The sequence below is a fragment of the Lissotriton helveticus genome, chromosome 7 (assembly GCF_964261635.1).
Source record: "Lissotriton helveticus chromosome 7, aLisHel1.1, whole genome shotgun sequence".
In the NCBI taxonomy this organism is placed as follows: Eukaryota; Metazoa; Chordata; class Amphibia; order Caudata; family Salamandridae; genus Lissotriton; species Lissotriton helveticus.
The window spans coordinates 462265513-462287267 of record NC_136068.1 but is presented as its reverse complement, the minus strand read 5'-3'; the positions used below and the strand labels follow the sequence as shown (position 1 = coordinate 462287267).

Genomic DNA, 21755 nt, shown 5'->3' with positions numbered 1-21755 from the left:
CCCCCTCTCTCTCTACACCCCCCTCTCTCTCTACACCCCCCTCTCTCTCTACACCCCCCTCTCTCTCTCTACACCCCCCTCTCTCTCTCTACACACCCCCTTCTCTCTCTACACACCCCCTTCTCTCTCTACACCCCGCCCCTCACTCTATCGCCCCTCACTCTATCGCCCCTCACTCTATCGCCCCTCACTCTATCGCCCCTCACTCTATCTGTCTATCTATATATCGCCCTCACTCTATCCATCTATCTATCGCCATCCCTCACCCTATCTATCGCCCTCCCTCTATCGATCTATCGCCCTCCCTCTATCGATCTATCGCCCTCCCTCTATCGATTTATCGCCCTCCCTCTATCGATTTATCGCCCTCCCTCTATCTATCGCACTCACTCTATCGATCTATCGCCCTCCCTCTATCGATCTATCGCCCTCCCTCTATCGATCTATCGCCCTCCCTCTATCGATTTATCGCCCTCCCTCTATCGATTTATCGCCCTCCCTCTATCTATCGCACTCACTCTATCTATCGCATCACCACAGCATCACTCAGGGGCAACACAACATCACTATGCACGACCACAGCATCACTGAACGCCACAGCATCACTCGTCACCACCAAAACATCACTCAGCGCCACCACAGCATCAATCTGTGCAACCATTCAACAACTGGTTCAAATATGTTCTCTCAATGTTTCAAGCTTTATTACAAAGGTCACAAAAAGATGTTGATATTTCACTTCTGTTCTTGGATTTTCGTCACAATGAAATACACTGAACATAATCTTCACAAAAGTTATTTACAAAAGTTTAAGCTATTGCCATTATAAATTACAATTACTTTTATTTAAGTATTAATTATTAAATAAATAAAAGCCATAGTTATTTGTAATATCAATACATCACGTAAATACAACACATATTGCATTACAAATGCTATAGGTGTCATATTTGCGAAAGTTAAAACTATTGGCATTGTAAATGACAAAGCTATTAATTTAACTATTTTCAAAACCAACACATAAATACAAAATTGGTCATTTACAATACCAATAGCTCAAACTTTCCTAATGCGAGATCTATTGCATTGCAAATGCTTGTTTTTATTAGAGGCTATGGGAAGGGTATTGACATCCAATGACTTAGATATCCTGATAGGCGGAGATTTTAACTTGGTGCCAGACACACATTTGGCCAGGTCAGCTCACAGAATCGATCAAACGGGGGCTTTCTCCGAGGTCGCCAATCGCCGGAAAAAATGGACATGGGACTAGAGAATGTGTAAGTAAGTAAGTAAATATGTGTAAAGCGCAATGAATGCTTTTGCGTTTTGGTGCTAAAATGTACATCATCCCCTTTGATTTTGCTCTGTTCGCCCTAAATTGGCAGGGTATGCCCAGGCGTGGGTCCCTTGCTCACTTTGCCACTGGATTCAAGCTAGCCTGGCTGATGACGGCTGATTAGCCAGAAACCGGGCCCAGGATGCTTCTTTCTGGTCCAGGGAAGACATGGCTTGGCAGTTCAGGCTGGACTGTTCCAATGAGGCACAGGCCCCAGTTCAGACATGGCATATGGCCATGTCTGAACTGCAGTGGCGGAGTGAGCTAAAGAAGGATGATGGATTAAACCCAGATCAGTTGACTGGGGGTGAGTGCTTGCAATGTTCAACCTTCCGTCGTTCATCCCATTTGGTTTTGCTAAAACGTACATGTACTCCATCTGAAAATCGGCGAGAAGGGTTTGCTTTTGCTTGGAGGGGAAAAGCCAAGTTTTGAGCAGCTTCCTAAAAGAGGATCGGTTAGATTGCAGTCTAATTGAGACCGGCAGCGCAATCCAAAGTTTTGTTGCCCGGTAGAATAGACTTCTACCACCCCGCTTAGCCCTTCTAAGCCTAGTAACAAGTAGCCCCGCATTAGCAGACCTGAGGTCCCGTCGCGGAACATATTAGGGCAAAAGTTTATGCAGATCACATTGCCCCCCCATACAATGGTTTGTGTACCAAACAGTGCCTTAAACCTAATCCTTTCCTGGACAATTAACCAGTGGAGGTCCCCAAACCGTTGGATACAGGATGAAATTTGGGAATTTTCATCAGCACCTGTGCAGAAGTATTTTGTAAAGAATGTAATTTTAGTTGTAGACGTTTATCAGTGGCCAAAAAAGGGCATTGCAATAGTCTATTCTAGACAAGATCAGAGTGACTATTAACCGTTGTTTGCAACTCTTGTGGAATGTAGGTGAGGATCTTTCGCAAGATTTTCAAGAGAAAAAAAATCAGGAAGATGTAATATGGTTAATCTGTTCTGAAAAGCAGATCTGATGGCCAACCAGGACTCACAGATGTTTCGCTTTGTTACCAGGGCAGGATGTAAACCTGCCTAAATGGGCCACCAGTAGTTATTCCATAGGGGTGGGCCACTCCGACTCTGCCACCTCCGTTTTATCTGTATTTAACTTGAGGTAGTGATCAGGCATCCATCCAATGATATGCTGACTTGCCACTAAGTCTATGCACAAGGTTATAGATATAACTATCTGCGTATCATCTGCGCAGGATACCACTGAAAAACCATGAGCTTGAATCAGCTTAGTTAAAGGGGTGACATAGATGAGTTTTTTTATTGACATTTTGAAAACAATCAAGATACAATACAGTACAACAAGCCAGCAAAGTGTGATCGGTGTAGGAGCTGAGAAAATCAGTCTTAAGAATACACAAGTCTTATTAGTGTCATACACTTCATTAGCCCATCCCCGACAAAGCAATTAACGTGCATCAGTTGCCTAGATAGTTATAAAGAGTAGCAATTTCAAAGGCAATATAAGCAGACATCATGCAATACCTCAGAGAGGGCCCAATATGCGATCTGTACACTGCGTTCCCATCTGCGTCTCAGGGAAGCTACACCACACAGGCAGGGTCTGGGGGTACCAAGGGGGTGAGGTCGAAACTAGGCAGTGCCACATTCTGAGTGTCCTCCATGGCCAACTCAACAGTCGACTCCTGCTGTTTTAGGAGCCATGCTAGAAATGGATCCTTTATGTCGCGGGGTCTGCAAGAGGGCGGCATCAATTCCCAAAATATACTCTAGTGTGTGTGCCCATATGCGACGTCCCTAACCCAGTCTTTAATGGAAGGCACCGTCTCCTGCCCCAGTGGATCGCAATTTGTCTTTTCGCAAGCAGTAACAGGAGTGCAGGGAGCTTGCGCAGCTTGGGCGGTGTGTCTTGACATATCCTAGTAGTCCGAGAACAGGGGTGACATAGATGTTAAATAAATTGGAGGACAACGCTGAACCCTGAGGAACTCCACAGGGCAGAGAAAAAAGTGTCAGAGGTCAGATTTCCCCACCACAGCCTCTGTTCCTTGTGGGAGAGAAAGGAAGTAAGCTGGGTTAAAGCAGTCCCTTTTATTCCTACTGTCTGAAGCCTCTGCATTAGAACCAGATGGTTAACGGTGTCAAGCACGGATTTGTGCGGACATAACACCACACTGATAGGAAGTATACTTTCTTCTCTGCATCTCACCAAACATAGGTTTGCATAGACCTTTTTCTGACCTCCTTGAGTTTATCTTCCGCTGGGGTGGGAGTAGACCTGGGCAATCTGATCGCTCTCCCACATTCATAACCTTATGCACCCCATACCATCCATCACAGTCTAACAACTGGCGCCTGAATACTAACATTTTACAGCACACATTGGTCACAGCAGAGATTACCACAGCAATGCACATATTTTTAGAGCTCAATGGCACCCAAGACACGCCCATTGTTATTATTATGGGACACCTTCAAGGCAGGCATAAAAGGCACTATCATTTCCATCTCAGCACGCCATATTAGAGACAGGGCAGCAAAGATACGGCGCTGGAGAGACGAACGAGAGCGCTGGAGGAAGAGAATAAACGCTTGGGCTCCTTCAGCTGTGGTGCCAGCTCATGACAGCTCGTAAACCACTCCGGATCCGAAACATGGATAGGGCAGTGTATGTCCTATTATGGGTCAAACAAAGGTTTTACACTGGTAGCACTAAAGCAGGGGACCTATTAGCTAATAATCAGCAGGCCCTGGCACTTTGATAACAGATATCTGACACTGTCTTAGGGGCACAGGGTGTACCAAGACTCATAGACTGAACAAGAATTTGAACACTTCTATGTTGCACTATACACTGCAGAGACACTCAATGTGGAAGAGGCTGCCTGAAATATTGTCCCTCTCCCGATGACACAAATTCCAGATAGGGATGCCGAACAGCTGGAACGAGACATACAGGAAGCTGAGGTGCTTATGACCAAAACTCAGTTACAAACAGGAAAGGCACCTGGCCAGGATGGCTTCCCCACTGACGTCTATAAGTCCTTTGCAACCACACTCGCCCCCCTACTGGCCCACTTGTACAACTCGTTTAGTTCCACCGGCACACTCACCGACACCATGAGAGATGCCATCATTACAGTGATTCCCAACAACAGGTGTTGGAGGCAGTGTGGTCAGGTTGGGTTGCTGACATTTTTTGGCATCGCCCTAAATTGCAGCATTATTGGTCAGCGGTCTCAGCGGATATCGAAGAGATGTATGATACCTCTATCCCGCAATTCCCTAGGTACGTCTTGTAGGGATTACCCAATGCAATCAGCTACCCCCTGCACTCCTTGAAAGGTAAAGCCATCACTCTTGCACTATGTGCAGCTAAACAAACAATACTGGCTAAGTGGGATACAGACACCATCCCATCGAAACTAGATTGGCTTCATAGGCAATGGAGTCTACTGTGCATGGAGACAGTGATTGACTGCAAACTGCCACAATTTAAAAATACATGGAGCAAATGCATATGTTTCCTTTCCCAAGAATTCAGAGAATGGATTTGCCCGCCATATTTACGTATAATCCACCTCACACAGGGAGAACAAATTCGTGCAGTGGGGAATCCTGCCAATCATACACCTCCCTGAGATGGTAAAGGAGTACAAAACACTATTAGAGGCGAAGAGCTATGGTTTACATCCTTTCCTTAGCTCCTCCTGCCACTAGCTGCGCAACGTGTACGTTATCTCTCCCCCAGCTCTTTCCAAGGTAATATCTTCATTTTGGCTTCTACCCCGCTGGCCAGGGGATATAGGTGGGTAGTTAAGTACTGTTGATATTTCTATGCAAAACTCAATAAAACAGAGTTAAACCACAAAATGTTTTGTGACGAAGTCCTGCAGGGATAATGGCAGCCCTGCATCCGACCTGGTCGACTTCTGACTCTGCTTCGTGATCTGCTTCCTTTTAGTCACCAGAGGGTGAGCAATGGGAGATTCTGTAGTGAACTTTGTTGACACTCCGGTGCAGGCTCCACAGACCCTTACCATGCATCAAGACTTGTCCAAGATATTGGAGTGACAAGCAAACCCCACTTAGAAGCTGTCCGGGGCACAATATCAGCAGAGCTGTGTATAATGCTAGGGGCCGGAACTCCTGGGGACTCTACATTTGGGCGGCATCTTCGAGAATATCTAAAGCAGGGGGAGGCGGCACCAGAGGGGATGGGTCTGGGGCACCTGCACCAACTGCCTCGTCGAGCGCTTATTTCTCACCTCTGCGTTGTTAAACTCCATCGCCCCCCACTGCCCTACTTCCCAGTCTCACAAGGCAATCCGACATAACAGGGACTTATGTGATTTATTAAAAAAATAAGATGATGTCTCAATATTACTGACCCCCACTAGCAGTTGTAGTAATTATAGAAATTATCATGGTTGAAGAAGCAGCTAAAAAGCAGCAAACAATGGCAGCAACATGAATCGAAAATGGGTCCACAGTGGTTCCACCATGGTTTCACAACAGGTTCACAATGGTTAACAGTTCCAGTTCCTGATCCTTTTCCTGGTCCCAATCCCGGCACGTATTTTGAAGAATCTCAAGGGTTTGCCAAGTGCTAAAGGAAGTGCTGATAGAACTGCTGTCCTGCAAGGGGTGAACGGTGGCCTCTGGACCCCTCAGACTGTACTACCATAAGCGAAGGCGTCTGGAAGGTGCCTGGAGCTTACAAAAAGTGCCCAGTGTAACGCTCTAATAGAGCAGGAGAGAGATGAGATGGTCCCACAAGGCACAAACCACACCAGCTCCCTACAGTGGCCGGTTCCGTGCACCGTGAAATCTTACTCAGTATGTGCCTAAAGCGCCCCTCCGCCACAACAATTTAAGACTCCTTTTAGGGCCCTTTAGAGGTCCTTTTGAGGCCAGTATCATTTTCTTTTCCATCTTACTCGGTTCCTGTTTTGTACTTTTCTCAACTACTATGCAGATGATGCCCAAGTTAAATAAGAACAAATATATTTCGAAGCGTGCACCTAGGGTGACTAGGTTTCAACTTTAGAAATCATTAAAAAAAATTACAAAATGAAATTACAAAAAACACTCCATATTACTAACGCAAAACTCTTCGTAATGGAAAAACACCAAATCTTCAGATCAAATACCAATCACTCGTTGCAACGATCCACAAGAACACAACTGGTCAGGGCAAATAAAATAAAAACTGAATGAGCATCTCCAAATAATAGAGAATTGAACTGGTAGCGCTGTGAAATTTAGTAATGTTCAGGAGATGGCTCAAAAATGAGACAAAATAAAATTAGGGGACTTTCATCCAGAGTAAGTACAGGAGGTTGTGAGGACATGCAACAAGAAGAAGTCATCTGGACTGCTGCACCATTTAATATATCAAGCTTAACCCTCAAGACAAATAAACGCCTACGATATTCTGAGGCGAGGTTTGTGTACATAAAACTATGGGAACATCTCAGCAGCCATCCAACTTTGCCTTTGCCTGCTGGGTTTAGACGCGCATTCACCTGACCTACTTTTCTTCGTAAACAAATATGTCTAAAACCTAGTCCTGCCTGCCTAGGAAGTAATGAACTACCACAGTTCTATAATGAATGTGAAGACTCAGCTTCTATGCAACCCTCCCTCTTTTTCTCTCTCTCTCTCCTCAACAGTAGCTTTCCTGTTCCAAGGATCCACACCCCTCCCAGCAGTTGCTTCCCTTTACCAACTCAAAACTGATTTAGGATTCACCATGTGCACGCCAAAGAGGAACATTTTTTGAGTTTTGAGAAATTTTCCATACGGTATGTTCTTTATTATCTCAAAATCTAAGATCACCTACAGCCAACATGTTTTGTCAGGCCCATCTGCCTTAAACTTCTTCAGGGCAGAATACAGACTTGTTCAATATAAAATACAATTAATTTGACACGACAAGGATATACTGTAACCATGTAATGTGATTGAACTGAACTGAAATAAGATTGCATTTGTAATATCTGCAAAGTATGTATTGCCACAGTACTTATTGTTTCAATCAAAACAGTTTAAAAAAAATACAATTAATTTGTTAAATTCCTATAGAACATATTTTGCCAGGTTGCTGTGTATGTTTCTGTTTCTTTATGTCCAGTCATTGAGTGGCCCTATCAAGTATAAGTGACAGAAATATCTACATGTTTCGTCACCAAATCACGGAGTACTTTTTTTTACCTCTCTCCCCTTATTATCAGCACCTCACTTTAACCCTATTCAACTCATGCTTCCCCATATCCCCTCCTCCCCCTGTTGTAGTTGTAGCTGTGGTCCCTGCTTTTGAAGCGGTGCTGTTACTGCAGTTGTCCATGCTATGAATCCTATTGGTCCATGCTATGAATCCTATTGTGGCCCCAAGGTGTTGTTGATGCTGTTGTCCGTTATGTCGTTGCTGTTGTCCCTGCTGTGATAGCAGCTGTGGTCACTACTTTGTTTTTTTTTACCAGAGTTGTTATTGAAACTGTGGTCTCTTCTGTGCTTTTATCTGTTGCTGCTGGGGCTGATGGCATCAGGGATGGACATGGGGTTTTGAGGGAATGATCAAAACCTCCTCTATGCATACGTTTTTTGTTAATTGCCAAACATCTCAAACAGTCTATATCTAGACCTGAAAAGAGTGGTTCTTTTCTTATGCAACCCCAAACAATTAAATAATCAGCTTGCTTAAAGAAGCTAATCAACATTCAAAAAGCCCTCTCACTCTACGCTCTTTTTATGATGACATGAGCTCTACCAGACAACTAGAGCTGTCTATAACCAGAACTAAATCACACAGTCCAAACCAAGTTTATTAAAATGACAAATGTATTTACTAATTACCGCAAAAAAGGCACACAAAAAATTTACGAAAACAGGATATTAGCAGTATTAACTTCTTCACTTATTTCAAGAGGAGCTACGAATAAACTGGACATCTATGAAAAATAAGGGTATCATATGGGAAATGGTTACAAAGTCCGAAAGATAACTAAGCAGCTCATCAAGATTGGGCAGGCAAGCAGTCAAAATTAACGGGTGCAAACTTTGCACTGGATTATGAGTTTGGCGCATTGTAAAGAGGAAGAACATGCTAACAACAAGTTTTCCAAGGCCTGCAATCAGGTTGACCATTTTGATCCCCTTGTCGAAGATCTTTCAATATGACATGGGGTGAGGTCCCATCTGCTCCAATGGAGCAACAGGCAGCTCTGCTGGTCCAGGAAGGACAAAAATGACATAGCTTGGCACAATTACTATATGGTCTTAATAGGTGTGACATGCCAAATTACAGATTTCTTAGTTACTTAGAAATAAGCCTATATCTTCTGACTTTGGTGCATGTTTGTACGTGTCATTGCAACGTAAAACCTAACAAACATATGAATTTAATACAGAGGTTTAACAAAACCTCCAAATTAAAAAAAAGTGTTCAACAGCCTATATGAATCTGCATATCACTTTTAGGCTTAGTTCAGCACAACGGAACAATTAGGCCAATAAAAATTTGCAAGGGTTTTTGGACCCATATATACGAAACACTTTCTGAAGGTATGAGTTAAACAAAAACACTAAGTCCACGTAAAAACCAAAAGGTCTTGCTACAGCCAACCTCATTACCAGTGAGGTTTATAGAATAGTTAAGGGTCGGTCCACACGGGGAATAAAAAGGAACAAGCATTTGCAATGCAATAGGTCTCGCATTAGGAAAGTTTGAGCTATTGGTATTGTAAATGACAAATTTTGTATTTATGTGTTGGTTTTAAAAATAGCTAAATTAATAGCTTTGTCATTTACAATGCCAATACTTTTAACTTTCGCAAATGTGACACCTGTAGCATTTGTAATGCAATATGTGTTGTATTTGCGTGACTTACATGTATTGATATTACAAATAAGAATTGCTTCTAATTTTTTTTAATAATTAATACTTAAATAAAAAAGTTATTGTAATTTATATTTGCAATAGCTTTAACTTTCATAAATAATTTTTGTGAAGATTATGTTCAGTGTATTTTATTGTGACGAAAATCCAAGCACAGAAGTGAAATATTAACATCTTTTTGTGACATTTGTAATAAAGCTTGAAACATTGAGAGAACATATTTGAACCAGTTGTTGTTGAATGGTTGCACAGATTGATGCTATGGTGGCACTGAGTGATGTTGTGGTGGCGACGAGTGATGCTGTGGCGTTCAGTGATGCTGTGGTAGCGCATAGTGATGTTGTGGTGCCTCTGAGTGATGCTGTAGTGGTGCTGAGTGATTCTGTGGTGATGCGATACATAGATAGAGTGTAATTATGTGGCGTGTAACTATGTTGCACTGAGTGGTATTTGGAGTGTATGTTGCATTGAGTGCATGTAATTATGTTTTCTATAAATGAAAAAGCACCGCTGCAAAGTTAAATGTCCAATAATTCGTTGAAGAGTATTAACTCGTTAGGCCGTTCACATTCATACAGACGCTGAATCGTGAGCAATGATGAAAAGGTATATGGAATTTAATGTTCCTTTAATAGTCCATACAAACACCAGCCAACGCGTTTCGTTCCGTTACCGGAACTTCTTCAGGGCTAAATAATTATCCAGACGCTAGGTGTTTCCGATCCGAAATCTTCATCCATAAGTATATATATATTTTTCTGGGTTTGGATTACCTCGCTATGTTGGACTCATCTTAATGGTCCTATTCCATTCCATTAGGAGAACATATACATCCGATATTGTACTAGGTATTAACCTTTTCAATATGTGCAGGGTCCCTTGTCTTCAATTAAGAATGTCTCCCCTTACTTCAATATTCAATTTTGAAGGATAATATAGATTTATGGTAGTTGCCCGTATGGTCAATAAACCATCCTTGGTGGTAACTTCTCGGATCACCGGCGTCAGTAGCAATCCAACTAAGGATCAATTATGTGGCGTGTAATTATGTGGCACTGAGTGGTTATTGGAGTGTATGTTGCATTGAGTGCAGTGTAATTATGTGGCGTGTAATTATGTGGCACTGAGTGGTATTTGGAGTGTATGTTGCGTTTAGCGCAGTGTAATTATGTGGCATGTAATTATGTAGCACTGAGTGGTATTTGGAGTGTATGTTGCATTGAGTGCAGTGTAATTATGTGGAATGTAATTATGCAGCACTGAGTGGTATTTGGAATGTATGTTGCATTTAGCGCAGTGTAATTATGTAGCATATAATTATGTGGCACTGAGCGGTATTGTGTGGAGGGTATGTTGTATTCAGTAGAGTGTAACTGTGTGGCATGTAATTATGTGGCACTGAATGGTATTGTTTGGAGTCTATGTTGCCATGAGTGCATTGTAATTATGTAACATATAATTATGTGGCACTGAGTGGTATTGTGTGAAGTGTGTGTTGCATTCAGTAGAGTGTAACTGTGTGGCATGTAATTATGTGGCACTGAATGGTATTGTTTGGAGTCTATGTTGCAATGAGTGCATTGTAATTATGTAACATATAATTATGTGGCACTGAGTGGTATTGTGTGAAGTGTGTGTTGCATTCAGTAGAGTGCAATTATGTGGCACTGAGTGGTTTTTGGAGTGTATGTTGCATTGAGGGCAGTGTAATTATGTGGCGTGTAATTATGTGGCACTGAGTGGTATTTGGAGTGTATGTCGCATTGAGTGCAGTGTAATTATGTGGGGTGTAACTATGTGGCACTGAGTGGTATTTGGAGTGTATGTTGCGTTGAGCGCAGTGTAAATATGTAGCATATAATTATGTGGCACTGAGTGGTATTGTGTGGAGTGTGTGTTGCATTCAGTAGAGTGTAATTATGTGGTGTGTAATTATGTGGCACTGAGTGGTATTTGGAGTGTATGTTGCATTGAGCGCAGTTTAATTATGTGGCGTGTAATTATGTGGCACTGAGTGGTATTTGGAGTGTATGTTGCATTGAGGGCAGTGTAATTATGTGGGTTGTAACTATGTGGCACTGAGTTGTATTTGGAGTGTATGTTGCATTGAGTGCAGTGTAATTATGTGGCGTGTAATTATGTGGCACTGAGTGGTATTTGGAGTGTATGTTGCATTGAGGGCAGTGTAATTATGTGGGGTGTAACTATGTGGCACTGAGTTGTATTTGGAGTGTATGTTGCATTGAGTGCAGTGTAATTATGTGGGGTGTAACTATGTGGCACTGGTGGTATTTGGAGTGTATGTTGCATTGAGTGCAGTGTAATTATGTGGCGTGCCTTATTTGGCAGCTTCACTTCTATTGCAGTTGATACAGCCCTTTAAAGCTGCCAGGGTGCTTACTGCTGGATATAGGTCCATATTAAATAAAAAATAAATAAGTACAGACACTGACTGAGCCCATTGGCATGAGGAGTCAATCAATTGTCAAGTGGCTGAATTCACGCAGCATCCCATTAGCCAATTATGGCTGTCTGTGTTTGCACTGGACAAGCACATAATTAAAAAGTTGAATACGAAACTACAAATCCCATAATGCAGTGTTCCTGCACAAAAAAAAAACAGAACTTGGTAAGTGGAAAACCAGTTTCTTTCATTTACCACTTAGCATATTTTCCTTACAAGGAAAGTACATGATAAGATTAGCAAGAAAGAGTTTCGAGCTGCCTGCAGCTGGAGATACCGCAGTTTACCTAGATATATGTATTTTCTAGTTTACCTTCCAGCCACTTCAGCATTGTTATCAAAAAACAGGAACCTCCGAAAGCAAATATACACCGTTCGACGCTATTTGTGCTTGAGGCTACAGTGTCTGGTTAATGGGAGTGTTCTTTTTACACTCCTCAGACATTCCTATCGGTGTGAGGAATGGAGCAGGTCCGGGAACTCCCATGGTTACGCGGACACCTCACAAAGAAAGAAACGTGCTATGCTGTGTCTTATTTGCTCTAGAAAGAATAAAAGTTGGGCATTACGGTTATTGGAAGAATAGTTAAACCGTGTTAAAAATTAATAGCACCTGAAATGTTAAAACTAAAATCTGAAGTTATTTTAATAAAGTTTGCATACAGTCAACTAAAAGCGCAACACATGCAACAGTAATGTAAAGCTCTCAATGGACCTTAATCGGAGCGAGTTTCTGATTTAAAAGGCTGGCATGAAATAAATTAAGCGCATGTAAATTAGAAAGGAAAAAAAAAACGAAAAAGCTATTAATATTGGGATAGAGTTTACGACATGCAGAAACCACACAGATTAAAGATGCAATCTGGCTGGGGACAAATGCCCACAGGCAAGACAGCAAACTAGAGAGCGCTAGAGTAAGAGTCTACAAGGAACAAGAGCGGACGCACCGTAATCTCTTGGTGCTCACAGCTGCTTGGAAACTGTAATCAACGAACACGGGGAAACTCTCCGCATCCCTGCCTGTAATTCTCTCCCAGCCTTCCACCAGGCCATCCTCTATGCACGTATGCTCATGTTACGCTTAATAAAATATTGACCTTCTATTCAATAAAAAGTGGTGCTATGTCCTTTATACAGCCACTCCATGTAGGCTCTGCGTCCCCACGCTCCAAGAGAAGCAAGGCACAAAATGTGCACTGCATTCAGAAATAATTTTTTTTAAAACATGCCCTAGCTGCGTAGTTGAGGTTCATTTCCGTCATAATGAAAACAAAAAACCCAACATGAAGATAAATCCTTTAGAAAGAATAACCTTAGCAATTGTGTGCAAATGGTGTGTGATAATTAATAGGAAATGTAATATAATATTAGGAGTGTGCGATATTTGCGTAAATTCTTTTGCAAAAAATACATGGAATTCTTCAATAAGTACACGAAATAACAAAAAAACATCGGTCCAGCATTTGGCAGCTGTTTTGCCATGTACATCCTCGCATTCATTCTTGGATACAAGGACATATTTTGCACTAAGAAAAAGTCGCAAAATCACGCGTGCACGAACAGCATCTGCACACGTTCTCTTTGCAAACCTTGTTTCCTGTGTTTATGCCATGGGATTTTGACCCGAACAGAAGCTTCTTTACTTGATCTGGTCACGGTGTAATCACGTAATTGCCATGATTTCATCACAAATGTAAAGCAAATGCCAGAAATTAACTGAGATTACACTGTGTAACAGAAATTTCACCAGGACATACATAAAACCACAGAATTAGCGATAGCATCATAAGCGTGTCCTTTCACTGCAATTGCTTAATCCTCTGCATGTACACGGAAATCATTTGTCAAATATTAGGAAATGTAATCAAATAATGGAACAAAACAATTAAATGGAAAGGATAGCAAGGGTTATGAAAACATGTTCTTTGCTCACATAGATTGATTATGCACTCAGCTGTCTGTTGTACGTGCACCACAATATGCTTACAACGTGTGCAGTCTCCGAAGCTGTACGTCGTTACCGAAAGCACAGTGACAGTCCAGTATGCAAATAAACACAGTGCTAGGTGCTTGTGTGCTGACAAAATGGCCGTCTCTTCATCGCGGGCGCACTCTGGAAGTCAGGCAGCCTTTGTTTGGACGTGGGCGGGGCTCGTCAAAGAAACAGGAAGTAACCGCCGAGGAGGACGTCCGAAACATGCAGGCTCCACGCTGAAGTCCCGGGGCGCTTCAGAGAGACCGGGCGAAAGAGCGAGGGCAGACTGCATGGCAACAGAGGCAACACGGGGCTCCCGAGTGGTGAGGAGACCCCTGCGGCGTGCCAAAAGACGGCCCAGGAACCTGCACACCGAGCCGGTAAGTGAGAGCTTGCAGGCGGGGCGGGGCGCGGGGGGGGGGGGGGGAATTGTCTGTGCGTGTACTCTCGTGTGTGGGCGGCGGCGGCGCGCGGACGCGACATGCGCGTTCGCGCAGACGAATCCAGGAGAGGAAATGCTAGTGCACCCTCTGGTCCGTCCTTCCCTCCAGACAGCTGACTATACGTCTCCGTCCCTGGAAGCATCCTTTGGATGCTAATTCCAGGGCGAGACCTAAAAAGGAGTGCTTATGCAAAAATCAAGCCACAAATTCTTGGTGGAAGCCACAAATATGGTGTGGAAAAAGCCAAGCACTTAGGGGTTCAAACCTGGGCAAGCATTAATTACTGGCGTATGCATCTTAACACAAGTACTAGAAGTGTAGAGCTTCCAAACTTATACTTTAGAAATCTATGAATGAAGATGACAAAGACTCTGAACATGCACTAGGCGGCCTAGGAGCAGACTCTAGAAATGTAGGAAGACAGACCATAGAAACCAGGAAATATGAACCTGGCACACCAGTAGCACAAGACATTAAAGTGTATTCATGTATGTTACAGACAGAACAACTAGTAACAAATCATAGAAACCTAGTCACACAGAGCTGACATTGTGATAACCCCTTAAGTAAAACACACCCACCAGCACCACTTCCCCTGTGCTGTGTACGTCCTGGGATTCCAACTGGGTCCTGGTGGGTCATTCTATGTATTTCTCTTATATTCAAAGCAGTACTGAGGCTCTAATAATCCCATATCCTCATGGTATTCGTAGTGATTAGTTGGGCAGGGCAGGATAATCTGCTAATTAGTAGTGAGACCCTAAAATAAGTGAAATGTGCATTAATAAAGAAATGCCCGCTGCCTTATAAAAGACTTTCTACCCCAAAACATAGACGTTTACGGACTTAAGGCTTTGAGATACGGAATCCTTACAACAACAAAAAAGTGTGCCTGGGACCCACAGACTTTTTTTTTAATAGATGATTTGGTATTTTAGAGTAAGAATGAAGGATAATTGGAATTGTCACTTTTTTGCCACTTTTGCACTATTTATTGCAGCGTTTTCCACGTTTTGTTTTCCATTTGAATATCTAGGGTGTACTTGATAGTGTAGTAAATTTCTAAACTGGAACAAGTGCAAATTTAGTGATTAACTTATATTCAACGCTACGGCTAAAACTGACACGAAAATTATTTGTTCACATTTAACCACCAACACTGGACTTTCATTCAGGGAAAAGGAGGCAGAAACCCATTCTCAAGGAACTAGCCTTTAACCAACAAGAACATAAAACAAAGTAACAAACTTGGTGCCAGATGTTCTAACCTTTATAGGTCTCGTGACCTATCAATGCGCATGCGCATTGAGAGAAGCGAGACTATAGGGCTTTAAACAAAGTTTACCTAACTGCGGCGATTTGGTGCTGTGCCCGTGGCTTTTAGGTCAATGCGCAAGCGCATTGACCTAAAATGCGCGTGCACATCACCAAATCGCCGTCTGTTCCCTCAGCCGCACTCCTCCCACACCTTTGAAGTGAAGCTTAGCTTCACTTCAAAGGCCCCGGCTGCTTCACACCCTCATGCCGCTCTCCCCGCTCCGCCCCCTCCCCTGCCCGCCGTGTGCATTTCTCCCCCCCCTCCCCACAGCAATGCCCTCCGTCTTGTTTCCTTTCTTGTTTTTCTTTCAGGTGAGATATCTTTTCCATCATTTGCGAAAATACAGTTCTCATATGCATTTTTTAATTATTAGCAGCATATACACAGGCGCCCCTTCGGCGCTTTTGCTCTCAACCCAACTATCCTGTCAGCCGCATCTCTATAAGTTACTCGAAGTATGGCCTGACATGTGCACAGCTTATTCCGGCACCACCATCCTGCCAGACGCTTCTGCTTTGTTCGCCCACCGCATGGCCCTATTTGTGCACATTTTACTTTCGTGCATACCCTTACCCGCAGCCTCTCCTTCCCCACTTCTGCCTTTTCGGGTCTCGCGCTCACCGCAGACCCCTTCACATGGCTCACACCCACCTTTTTTTCAGGTTACCATGCCATTCCCCACCTATCCCCCAGTCATTTCCGGGTAGGACGCGTGCACCCAGTGGACTCTCGGCCTTGGCCCGCTTATTCTGCCAGCCGCTTCTGCTTTGGTCGCCCACCGCATGGCCCCATTTGTGCACATTCACTTTCGTGCACACCCTTACCCGCAGCCTCTCCTTCCCGACTTCTGCCTTTTCGGGTCTCACACTCACCGCAGACCCCTTCACATGGCTCACACCCACATTTTTTTCAGGTTACCATGCCAGGTTACCTCACTCACCCTCAACCCCTCACCCTCACTCACCCTCACCCTCAACCCCTCACCCTCACTCACCCTCACTCACCCTCAACCCCTCACCCTCAACCCCTCACTCACCCTCACCCTCACTCACCCTCACTCACCCTCACTCACCCTCACCCTCAACCCCTCACCCTCACTCATACTCATCCTCACCCTCACTCACCCTCACTCACCCTCACTCACCCTCACCCTCACTCACCCTCACTCACCCTCAACCCCACACCCTCACTCACCCTCACCCTCACCCTCACTCACCCTCACTCACCCTCACTCACCCTCAACCCCTCACCCTCAACCTCAACCCCTCACTCACCCTCACTCACCCTCACTCACCCTCAACCCCTCACCCTCCCTCAACCCCTCACCCTCCCTCACCCTCAACCCCTCACCCTCACTCACCCTCACTCACCCTCAACCCCTCACCCTCCCTCAACCCCTCACCCTCCCTCACCCTCACCCTCACTCACCCTCACACCCCCTCACCCTCACCCTCAACCCCTCACCCTCACCCACCCTCGACCCCTCACCCTCAGTCACCCTCAACCCCTCACCCTCACTCACCCTCAACCCCTCGCCCTCACTCACCCTCACTCCCTCACCCTCTCACCCTCAACCCCTCACCCTCAACCCCTCACCCTCAACCCCTCACCCTCACTCACCCTCAACCCCTCACCCTCAACCCCTCACCCTCACCCACCCTCACCCTCAACCCCTCACCCTCACTCACCCTCACTCACTTTCAACCCCTCACCCTCACTCACCCTCGCCCACCCTCAACCCCTCACCCTCACTCACCCTCAACCCCTCACCCTCACTCACCCTCAACCCCTCACCCTCAACCCCTCACTCACCCTCACTCTCACTCACCCTCACTCACCCTCAACCCCTCACCCTCACTCACCCTCAACCCCTCACTCAACCCCTCACCCTCACTCACCCTCAACCCCTCACCCTCACTCACCCTCACCCTCACTCACCCTCAACCCCTCACCCTCACTCACCCTCACTCACCCTCACCCTCCCTCACCAACCCCTCACCCTCACTCACCCTCACTCACCCTCAACCCCTCACTCACCCTCAACCCCTCACCCTCACTCACCCTCAACCCCTCACCCTCAACCCCTCACTCACCCTCAACCCCTCACCCTCACTCACCCTCAACCCCTCACCCTCACTCACCCTCACTCACCCTCACCCTCACTCACCCTCAACCCCTCACCCTCACTCACCCTCAACCCCTCACTCACCCTCAACCCCTCACTTACCCTCACTCACCCTCAACCTCACTCACCCTCACTCACCCTCAACCCCTCACCCTCACCCTCAACCCCTCACCCTCACTCACCCTCACCCTCACTCAACCCCTCACACTCAACCCCTCACACTCAACCCCTCACACTCAACCCCTCACACTCAACCCCTCACACTCAACCCCTCACCCTCACTCACCCTCAACCTCACTCACCCTCAACCTCACTCACCCTCACCCTCACCCACCCTCCCTCATTCACCCTCAACCCCTCACCCTCACCCTCACTCACCCTCAACCCCTCACCCTCAACCCCTCACTCACCCTCACTCTCACTCACCCTCACTCAACCCCTCACCCACCCTCACCCTCACCCTCACTCACCCTCAACCCCTCACCCTCACTCACCCTCACCCTCACTCACCCTCAACCCCTCACCCTCAACCCCTCACCCTCACTCACCCTCAACCCCTCACCCTCACTCACCCTCAACCCCTCACTCACCCTCACCCTCACTCACCCTCACCCTCACTCACCCTCAACCCCTCACTCACCCTCAACCCCTCACCCTCACTCACCCTCACAACACATATTGTGTTACAATAGGTGTCACATTTGCGAAAGATAAAACTATTGGCATTGTAAATAACAAAGCTATTAATTTGGCTATTTTCAAAACAAGCACATAGATAAAAAATGTGTCCTTTACAATACCAATAGCTCAAACTTTCCTAATGCGAGACCTATTGCATTGCTGTGCTTCTCTCCCCTGCTGCACTCTCCTGCTCTCTAGAGATGTGGCCTAACGACCAGAGCTGCCATCTAAGTGAGGTAAATACAAAACATGTTGCATTCCAAATGCTATAGGTGTCACATTCGCGAAAGTTATAACTATTGGCATTGTAAATGACAAAGCCATCAATTTAGCAATTTTAAAAACCAACAAATAAATAAAATATGTCATTTACAAGACCAATAACTCCAACTTTTCTAATGCGAGACCTATTGCATTTCCAATGCTTGTTACCATTTGCAAACTTTCTGATTCACTACTCGGAGGGTTTGCAACCAGTAAAAAACATTTTATTAATTAGTAAATCCATTTTAAAAGTCAGAAACGTTTTTACGACTCGTAACAGGAATTAGAAAGGACTGCTGCTTATGTTATTTGGAAGGGCATGTTTTGAGCGTCCCTTCCAAATATCAAGTTGGTGCCCTATGTATCAATGGTTTGCAGTCATATTTCAGGTCACAAGCCAATAAAAAGTTAAAAACTCACACGTTTGCATGGTAACTCATTCACAAAAGGGATGAGATCCTTTTGTACTCCATTTCCTTTGTAAACTGGGGCAGCAGCTACTAGTAGAGTATGCAGTACCCGAAAACCTTTTTTTTTCTTTTTTGCCCTTGTTACCTTTAAGGAAATCAGGCTACTTTAAAAAAAACATGTTTTACAGTCAGTCAATCTGGAGGAGTCACAATGTACAACCTGCCTAATGAATATTATTTTGGTAGTTTCTTCTGCAACCCACTCTGATTTGGTATTTTGCAAACTTAACTATTAGTACATAGTGTGATTTGTAACATAAAATAAAGGTCTCAAAAAGTTGGGGAGCAAATTGCAACCAGTATATTTGTACATCTGGCCCATAGATCTTTGGAATATGTAGATCATCATCCAGAATCAAACCCTTAAAAAAATATAACAAAGATTTTTGGAACAATGTTGCATAACTAAAGATCCAGGATCACAGCTTAGTAACTTTAAATCCAGCAACCGATCTTGTGATTTAAATGAAAAGAAATGGAATCTGGGAGCATACAACAAGATAAAACCGAAAACTCAGTACGTAAAAACTCGTAAATAAAGAGCCTGTGAAGATAAACCCTAGGAGCATACATATTGGGAACTGGACTCAAATAATCAAGAACATAGACCTTGGAAATTCAATGACGAAATTCCCCTCAGAAAACGTAGCAGCCCCTACTGAAACATAAATCCTGGTAAATTAGGGACATAACCCCCAGGAGTGAGAACATCGACTCTGGAAACACAATACGATATTTGAAAATATATAGATCCTAAAAACTATAAAAATAGACGGCGGAAACACAATATATGGACCACTGGAACATATCCTTACGAACAGAGACCTTGGGAATTATTAACACAAGATCTTTTAATCGTAGGAATCAGAACATACATTCCTGAAATCAGTAGTAAAACCCTACAATCTTACACATAAGGACCCTGGAATGTAGAAAAAAATGACTGGTACCGAGAAGATAGATGTAGGAGCATCGAACTAAAACAGTATTACAATACTCATATGCGCTCACATGGACTAAACTCAGACCAAAAGCCACATTTCAGCTTAGGGTGTAACCTACTATGATCATGTAAACACTGCGTGCGGCAGAAAGGCAGGGCGGGGGAGGAAGCATGAGCTGCTCAGGAGAGAGGAATGAGCAGAAACGCCTTATAGGCATTGTAGTTGAATATACATAGGGCTTCGTACACCTACCGGGCAGTCAGGGAGTGTTGCAGGAGAACCGGTGAAAGGAGACGAGTAAGAATGAAAGTGCTGAGGGTAGAGGAGTCAGAACTACTGTTCCATAAAGAAGAGGGAAGCTTGAAACACTGTGGGAATACATCAGGGAAAGGGAAGAGTACGTATTGGGGAGAGAGATAAGAAGCTTGTACTTAGATGAACGGGGGGCGACAGCAATGAATACTGGAGTGATGATGTGGGGAATCACAGAAACAGGAATTGGTAGGTGGTTATTATAAACTGCTGTGGGGGGAAGCTGGCAAAAACAGGAACTGCAGGGGGAAAGAACCAACTACGAGGAGACAAAAGGGGTTTAAACTACTCAGGTGAGAGGGCAGATAGAAACTGCTAAAGGGAAAAAAGCAGGAACTGGTGACGGGACAGTCACGCCACGTTTATTCTAACCCCGACTCTCACCCTGCGGTGCCACTGGATATTCCTTTAGGTCCTGATGAATGTCTGTGCTATCGCTGCTCTAACAATCCGCAGTAAAAGCAGCTGGTAGTGCGGTGGTGTTCTGCTCCTCCAGGAGCTGCAAGGAGTGCCACAAGGAGAGCTGTCACAACGCGCACTCACAGAAGCAGACACGTTAGCGATGAAGAAACAGCCTCAGGCTCAGGGAGACAGAAGAGTGGAACACGGGCACGCGCTCGAACGGCTGCCAGTGTGCGCGACCCACCGTGCGTCATCAAGAAACGGTACTCGCAGATTGGGACATAGTCTCGTCGCCATCTTGGATTGGGAGGAATCGCTCACGCGTTTCATTGTTCTATGGGCCTGAGTTTAACAATGAATGTTCTCCAGGTAGCTCCTAAAGAGTTATTAGGATGATGGTACTCAAAGATGCTCATAAGCCTTGGAGCACGATATGCTGCACGAGTGGACGTCTGAGGCGATAGTTTTCATCATTGGGGAACGGAAATTTAGAGAGAAAAACAGGAAGAACGTATTTCCTCATTTATTGTGCGGTGATGTGGGGGTGTTTTTAAGATACTTTAATAAACATTTTCTCTATCAAGCAATTGGAAATGTGTAACTTTTAAGCACGCGGCGGTGGTTGTTGGCATTCTTTTAGTAAAATGAACAATTTTTAGTAGGGCAGTGTTCGGTGCTCTAAAAGCGCCCTGGGAAACCCACATTTTTCACCTCTCCCCACCCAGGTAACAGTTTGCTTCATAAATTAATTCATGAGTAAAATATGAATTGCTGCTGTTTAAGTTGTAACCACTACACAATGGAAGGTCTGTGCCCTGCCATCTTCACTGCTCCTGACCCATGTGTAAAGATGAGTTCCTCCTCAATTTTTGTATCAATCTTCTTTATTGGCAACTCTGCTCCCAGATAAACATTACAGCTTCACATTGCTTCAACTCCCTTCAAACTGTCCCCACAGAATCCACTCTACATTCTTATTCTACTAATGATGTTGTAGCATTCCAAACCTAGAATGCTCCAACATAACACCATGTCAAACAAGATTACTTTAGAAGCCATCCCAGAGTGATCTGATGATCATCCAACTACATTAGAAGTCATTTTCACGTCATCAGACATCATCAAGCTGCTGAAGTCAC

At 44.5% G+C, this 21755-nt stretch overlaps 1 protein-coding gene across 2 annotated transcripts in view; it reads right to left on the bottom strand.

Moving 5' to 3' along the window:
* Positions 1–20871, bottom strand: part of KCTD13 (potassium channel tetramerization domain containing 13) — a 171490-nt gene extending 150619 nt beyond the window's left edge. The window contains exon 1 of one of the 2 annotated variants that reach the window (XM_078652417.1): positions 20599–20871. The gene's annotated coding sequence lies outside the window, so the exon portion shown is untranslated. Of the gene's footprint in view, positions 1–20154; positions 20262–20598 lie in introns of those variants that run through there. The other variant, XM_078652418.1, reaches the window with a different exon arrangement.
* Positions 20872–21755: the final 884 nt, after the last annotated feature.